At 44.3% G+C, this 8143-nt stretch overlaps 1 protein-coding gene across 1 annotated transcript in view; it reads right to left on the bottom strand.

Moving 5' to 3' along the window:
* Positions 1–6181, bottom strand: part of si:dkey-91i10.2 (uncharacterized protein LOC555224 homolog) — a 42908-nt gene extending 36727 nt beyond the window's left edge. Inside the window, exon 1 of the mRNA XM_062402818.1 lies at positions 6072–6181. The gene's annotated coding sequence lies outside the window, so the exon portion shown is untranslated. The remainder of the gene's footprint in view (positions 1–6071) is intronic.
* Positions 6182–8143: the final 1962 nt, after the last annotated feature.

Raw genomic sequence — 8143 nt, forward strand, 5'->3', positions numbered from 1 at the left:
AGAGCACAGTTTAATTTCCCTCTTCTCAAATTTCCCATGAAAACAATATGAGCCAGGAAAAGACGTCAGCCAAAACAGACCAAACTGTTGAGTCTGTGCACGCTGCTGTGTATCCAGCTCTAATTACACCCAGTGTTAGTGCCAACGCCACAGTGTAGAGCAAAAACACACAAACAACAACTATCGAGTCAGATACAGTTGCCATAAACATGCAATAAGGCAGTAGTCGGGTTCAACGAAAGTCTGTGTGTAACATACACACAAACAGACCCACACACAAACATATCCCTGGGGTGTTTTCCTGTGTCTGTTGTCATTTCTGCAGGATATCATAATGACCTCAGCAACACCTACATCAACACTCAACAGTCTGCTCACATTTATATCCATATGCTCAGACACGCACACACATGCACATGCACACACACACACACGCACGGTGTCTGACCTCATTCCTACAATCTGTCTCCTGGGAGAAAAAGGAAGAGGGGAAATGAAGGGAGGCAACTCTTGCAGAGATGAATTCAGCCGCAGGTGTGAGGTATAGTGCAAGAAAAATAGACGGTAAAGGTCTGACATGGCAGAGGAGGAAGAGAAGGAGGAGGAGGAGGAGGAGGATTGAGTTTTGGGTGATTGGATGGAGGGATAAGCAGAGAAAGAGATAGACGAGGTAGATAAAGGTATCGGTGCCATCCTAAGAGTGGCGTTAATAAACAAATGGAGGCTAATAAGGTTGAGAGGATTTGCTAGGTAGCAGATGGCTACGTGAGTCACTCTCATAACCAGGAATGAAGGGAAAGAGGGAGAAAGAGAGAGGTTGAGAGTGGAGGTAGAAAAGAGAAATAGGGGATTGATGATGGAGTGAGAGAGAGGAAAAGAGAGAAATCATTCAAGTATGCCATTGAAGCACACCTCCTTTAAGAATAAAGACATTCTGCTGTTTTGTTCAGCTGCTTTATTAGAACAAAGGAGGAACATGTTTCATTGATGCTCCGATGTTCCTGGAAACTGAAGAGTCTCTTCTCATGAGAGACCTCTGACAGATGACTTGACGAGTCTCCCCTCACTGTCATATAGGCACTACATCGCACAGACATTTTACAGAGGGGCTGTATGCGAGAACACAAATGGCCGAGTCAGTTGCTCTGGACATTTTCCATCATGTTTGGAAAATGCCCCAGCAAGCCCTTGTGAGAATACAGCTGGAGAAAGTCCAGAAAATTCACCGCGAGCAAGTGGCCATGTTGATGACATTTCTAACTCACGATAGCTGCAAAATGGGATGAGTACAAATATCTCAAGATGAAAAAGAGGAGCCAGACACGGACCAAGACATATACTTTGAAAGACAACTAGATTCAAGAACTTTTGGTGAGAAGAACCAACGCCGATGTCAATGAGCTGTAAACAATATACTTATAAATGTAAATTAACCGACACAGGAAACAGAGCTCCTTTAAGCTTTTCTTCAGGACTTTTTGACTCAACACGTCACCTGTGTTGGGGTTAAAATGTTGCCAATAAAAGCTTTCAGTCCCTGAAGACTTCACATTGTCTTCATAACATGAAATATTCAAGACTAAAAAGGAAACAAGAGTACAAACCTCCACTAAGACACAAACGTCTCCTTAAATTCAATCAAACCGCACCAAAGTCCACATAGTATCTCACTCCTAAAGATGTGTGATGTTCTTCATCAAGAGCCATGAATTATTCCTTGGGAAATTGGTAAAGATTTCAAAAAATGCCCACAGGCTAAAGTCCTCTGTGGCGGCCACAGGATTCGACTCCGGCTTGCAGCCCTCAGCGGCGTGATTTCACATGACAGAGTTCGGGAACAAACATTCAATTTCATTAACGTCCAAAAACTAAAAACCTGTGCGTATATGTGTTTTGATCAGATCTGACTGACAGCGTCTGTGACACAAGCAAACCACCCAACTGTCCACTTGTTTCTGTCCAGACACAGTCCAGTGAACCCGAGCAGTTTATATAACACGCAACGGTTTCAGGAGGAAGATGATGTGGAGTGTCGTCCGAGTGCGCAACAGGGAGGTGAAATCAGATATCAGCCATGTGTTCTCAGTCGCCTCCCTACTCTGGATCAATGCTGCCCCTTGACCTTGCTGAGGGGGTGTCAATGTTTTCCAAAAAGATTTTCTTGTCGGCTCATTGTCGGCTCTAACAAGGATCCACAGGAGATGCATCACGGCCTGGTTATCGACTGGCTGGCTCCTAGAGATGCCTGCAACCAGGGATCCGTATCTGCCGTAGGCATTCCGGATGTCATCGTATGACTCACCCCTTCTTTGAAGAGAGGGGGAGAGGAAGACGAGGAGGAGGAAGGGGGTGAAATCAAAGAAAGCAGGGGAAGCAGGAGAAGCCCTCTTCTTCCTTCTCCTGCAGAGGTCTGTAATTGGCTTAAACTGTACGAGAGGAAAGGAGAGGAGAGGAGAGGAGAGGAGAGGAGAGGAGAGGAGAGGAGAGGAGAGGAGAGGAGAGGCAGTGAAGACAGGGACAACAGGGAAGACATGGGAGCATTGAGGGAAAAAGGGGACAGGCAGACGGAGAGACAAGAGTGAAGAAAGGGTAGATCTGCAGGGATGTGATGACTTAGAGAGAGGACGAGAGAGAGGAGTGAAAGTGACAGAGAGGAGAGGGGATGGGTGGGCGCTGGGTTTGGCGATGAGGACGAATGATGGTCATTGATCGACTGTCTCCACAGTTTACAGGGACCTGGCTAACAAGCGTCAACACTCCAGGCCTGGATGAACCCTGTGATGTCTTTGTGTGTGTGTGGGTAATGCTGCTGGTTAATCCATCCATCCATCGTCTTCCACTTAACTGGGACAGGGTCATTGACGTCGCCGGCCGAGTAGGGTATCACTCTCCCTAGCAACACTTTTCAACCCTTACTGGGGGATCCCATGCATTTCCATGGCAAGATGAGATATATAGTCCCTCCAGTGAGTTTTGGGTCGACCCCGGGGCCCCCTAGGGTTGACCCGGGGGAAGTATCCCTAAAGAACTGCACACTCTGTCCAGGTCCCACCCCTCCCCTAAAATGCTACACACATTCTCCTGTTGTTGTTGACATTTACAACCACACATTGTCTTCAAAATCTGTCTACCCCAAAAGAGGAAGGGAAAGAAGACAAAGACAATCATGAGGAGAAGGTTTCCCTCATATCGTGGAAGTGTCACATTACTCACACACCGTCTGTCGGCTCCGCAGCCATCAAACCACTCTGAGCGCTGAAAATCAAACTTGACAGCCCCAAACTGGGTTCCACTTAATATTCTGCCCCACACACACGACAGAATCCAACAACAATTGCTTTTTTTTCTAGATTGTTTGATGCCAGAGGAACTAGAATGGTACTCAGTAGAGCAGATATCACGCAAAAGCCTGACAGTCCCCCGAAGAAACCACATTTAAATTTGAAAGATCCAGTTTTTGTTTTTGAATCTGCACCGAAGAGACAGGAGTACCCTAAACAAGCCAGATTTTTTCATCAAGATTCATGACTTTCTCCTGTGGAAGTTGGGGAGAATGTTTTTTTGTAATCCTGCTCACAAACAAACAAACAAGCAAAAATATTATAGTACATATCCTCTTCCAAAATTTCAACCAAATTTCACACACTCATAGATATTAGTTCCATTAATGTGCCAGACTCTTTTCATTAAGGTCCATGACTGGAAGTCAGTGAAAAGTTCATAAAAATGCCCAAGCTCGCAATATTAAATAAAAGAATAAAATAAATCCTGGATCTACCCCTTTGACCTGATCTGCCTCAAAATGTTATGGGTTCTTTCTTAGCCTATGTCCCATCCTTCCACTACGTTTCGTGGGAATCCATTTGGTAATTTTTGAATAATCTTTATCACAATCAAACAAAAATGGAGATTAAAACATAACCTCCTTTACATCATCCTGACTAAAATATTTCAAAGAATAAATTCAAGATCTATTTAGACTCAAAATGGACATCCAGCCATGGTGGACTATATCTTTGTATCAATGGCAGAAGGAAATAACTAATTACAACCCCCAGGAAGCCTTTAGCTCATCTTAACTGGTTGGTAAAGAGATGATTAACCTAGCGTGAACTTCAGTCCAAACCTCTGGCCTCCCACAAGCCAGCATCAATATCTCTATGCAAACCTGCCTCCATCAACTCGATTTACTTTCCAATTTCCCGCAGGGTGAAAAGTGCCTCTCTCTTTCCCCGTCTGCCATCCATCACTCCACAATTCTATATTTTCTGTACCTCTTCTGTTTTCTGTGTCCCATCCTCTCATCTCTTATTTTCCATTTTCCCGTCAGATTCAATTTCAGTGCTTTTCCTCCATGTGCTGATCCACTAGGGGCAGAAAGGAGCAATCCAATAATCGTTTATATATGAGCCGAAAAAAATCAGTCAAATGATTGAAAGGAAATTCACAATTCAAACATCAGCGATAGAGCATTTAAACCTCCACCAAGCAATGTTAATCTAACAATGAATTGAATGACTAAAGTGAAAGGGGTAACTATTAACATTGAGCTCATAGATTTGATTTAAAACAAAGCCTAATTTCATCTGCAGTAGACAGATGTTTTCAGCAAGAAAACTAATAAATATATTGTACATTACCTTTAATAAACAATGTAATAAACACGCAATGTTACAACTAACTTTAGGAGCCTATAGCCTGAAAAGGCTGTGTGTTTTTCAGGTTTTTGTCACATGGTTACGCTGCAAAAGTGAGGCCAAAATATCTAGATCGCCCCCTCATGGTTGGCTGCAGTATAACTCATGAAAGAAATGTATTATAACAAAATATTATCCTGACAATGTTCATATTACTCTCATTGAGTAAGTATTTCAAATTTGAAACCAACTTTAGTGTAATACGCAGCTGGTAATCAGCTATTACTGGCCATTAATAAATAAGTGTGACTCCTACTGTGACGTAAGTGGTTGTTGCATTGTATACAGAGGAATAATAAAAAGATAGTAAAACATCAAATGGATCACATGGCTACTTACAACTCATTAAAGTGTGTTATAAACTATTCAACAAAAATCTCATGGCACAAGAATAACAAAATTGACTAAATGAATATTGTCAATAATATCATATATTAATTCAAACCAGATAACCCATCACTCGCTAGAGCTCTAGTTTACATATGAGGCCACAGACCAGGTCAGATGATGCTCTGTAAGCACACACCAGCACAAACACACCAGGCTGTGGAGGAATAAACTATCGACCAGTAAGGAATTTATCCGCCACAACAATTAATCTTGTGGGAGGCAGTAAGTGACTGTGCCAAGACTACAGGATAATACTGAAGATATCATTCGTAGTGACTTCCCCTGATACACACTTGCACACACAAACACACACAAAATGTCAGGGTCAGCGAAGCAAGAGGAGACGCTCCTCACATTCCCCACACCTGCATATCATATCACATTCCCAGAGATGACAAAGAATCCACAACGAAATCCATCTGTGTGTCCTCCATTTCTTCTGGAGGAGACGTTGATGTGAGGTCAGCGTTCATAGATCAGCCTATAAAACTCTTCCTGTGTGCAGTGATGATGTGAATAAGCCGACAGGAGGTTGTAAAACTGAGCTGCACTGTCCTGAAACAGCTTCTGTGTCCATGCAAAGCATCACATTACACCTGCTGTCTTCCCCTGACTTTCCTACACACAAGGCTACATGAATTATTGAGCGATCCCTGCTTTGTCAACTACTACACCTCCGATTGAGCAGAATAAATTCTCAATCTGCCTCAGCCATTCATAAAAATGAACATATCCGTTTAAAGGTTGCAGCACGCTGGAACAAGGACTAATCTGAGTAAAATGGTGCTGTTATTCAAATATATATATTTTTTCCAAAAAGGGGAAACATGCCATCCTGTCATTCACAAAGCAGAGCACATGCTTCCTCACATCTCTGGTCACTCCACTCTGCGGGTCCTTTCAGCAGAGAAGCTACAGATGCTAGAAACTCCTCATTGCAGGAAATCTAACGACAAATCTGCCTTTGCCGGTCTGAGTACTCACCTTTGTTGTGTGAGCGAGCGTGTTTCTGCTGGTTCGGCGTGTGTCATGAGCTCCGCAGCGCAGCAGGCAGCCTCTCCTCTCCGTCTCGCTCCCACTGCGAGCTGGAGTAGAGTGTATGAGGAGGAGAGAGACAGAGTGAGTAAGTGCGTGTGAGAGAGAGAGAGAGAGAGAGGGAGAGAGAGAGAGAGAGAGAGAGAGAGAGAGAGAGAGAGAGAGAGAGAGACTGTGTGTGTGTGTGTGTGTGAGCCTTCTCACTGGCTATTGTTACATGGACGGGAGCCAAACTGAGCATGCTCCGCCATGAACAGCCCTTGTGGTTGGCATAGCAACCGGGAAGCGGCTGTTGTGTTTGAGTTGCGATTTGCTTTCTGGTACTCGAGCACACATATACACACACACACATACAAACAAACACACACACACACACACACAGCCAAGTGGAGGCAGGTGCTGTGTCATCATCCCAGTTTGGACACTTGATTAATCCTCCATCGTCCCTGACTTTATTCTCAGAATGAATGAAATGACAGCTGCCCTGTCGTCCAATGACCTGGATTACAAACAGAACTTCACATAGCGTCCCGGATAAAAATAAAGCCACCGCCGTCCAGACGTCTCTGTAAACCCGACGTTAAAAACCTGGATAAATGTGGCAAAGAACAATAGAGTCACTGGAGCCTTTCCTGTCATAGTCTAATGATTTATCATCTCTCCGTGAACAGATCCTCACAAAACTCTTCTGTCCGTCTGAATGAATGGTTAAGTTGCACAGAAATCAGCCTCTGTTTATTTTTACCTAGGCCAAGGCGATTATGTCTAAAATGACAAATTTGGTATGAAGTCCAGAGGAGCCCATGGGAGAAAAAAGCAGGGGGTTGAAGATGACGATGAAGAGGTCAGGAGAGCTGTGGCAATAAGAGCCAAAGCCTGGGTTGAATTTGTAGCTGTTGTGAACGCGGTGGAGAGGCGTTGGTCTAGTGGTAGAAACAGAGAAGGTCTCGGGTTCGACTCCACGGAGAGACAACAAAAGACGAACCTGGATTGATCTGTCCAAAAATCCAAGAGTCTCCCTACCCTGTCTAGTGCCCCTGAGCAAGGCACCTTACTCCCCCAACATCTGCTCCCCGAGCGCTGTACATGGTCGCTCACTGCTCTGTGTGTCCTGCACACAGATGGGTTAAATGCAGAGGTTAAATTTACCTACCATAGCATGAGTGTGTAGTGCATGTCTGTGCATGTGTTTGGTATAAATAAACATATCTTAATATCTTAACGCGTCTCAGCAGAGAACCTACTGCTGGGCTGTGCATGTGAGAAAGGAAAGACTGGACCCCATTCTCCACAGTTCCTCCGTAGGTCATGTCTGAAAAACAGATTAAGACGACTGTGACGAATTTTAATGGGTGATGCATCAAACATATGAGAGCATGTGCTTTCATGTATTGTTGTTTGAATTTGCTGTTTGCTGGGGACATCCCATAACCTTGATTTCCGTTGGGCACTCCAGTCATGAAAGGCCCCATGCAGGCGTTAGCACAGAAGGCTCATGGTGTGTTTGAGTGTATGAGACAAACAGAGCAGCAGATGCCTTATTGCCAAAATTAGCCAACAACCTCTTTCGTTTCCCACGTCCATAATGTCGCTTTCTTCACCGCTTATTTTAGACTGACTCCATTATTCACAGGACAGCATGAGTCCTATAAAGCACCGGTGACGCCGTTAGCAGTGGTCAATGCAGCCCGCTCACAGTAGGGGTGTTCTCACTAAGCGCCCGGTGTTCTGCATCACAAAGCTTCCTGCTATCAACAGAAACAGTAAAACGTCCAAGTCTGGTAAAGTGCTTCTTCAATGCTCAGCAGCTCAATCACAAGTCCTAAAATCAATATGGTGACCACAGGAGGGGGTTCGTCAGAAGATGGAGGTGGGTCTGCATGTTAATGTTTATTAGGTATGAATATGCAGTAACATACTGGAGGTATTACAGATAAGATGGCAATTTGAATTGTACAATTCCACTGCACATGCTGGTAAAACCATGGCAGGTCCTGCTCACATTGTGAACAGGCAGGTGG

Source organism: Platichthys flesus, chromosome 13 (genome assembly GCF_949316205.1).
Source record: "Platichthys flesus chromosome 13, fPlaFle2.1, whole genome shotgun sequence".
Classification (NCBI taxonomy): domain Eukaryota; kingdom Metazoa; phylum Chordata; class Actinopteri; order Pleuronectiformes; family Pleuronectidae; genus Platichthys; species Platichthys flesus.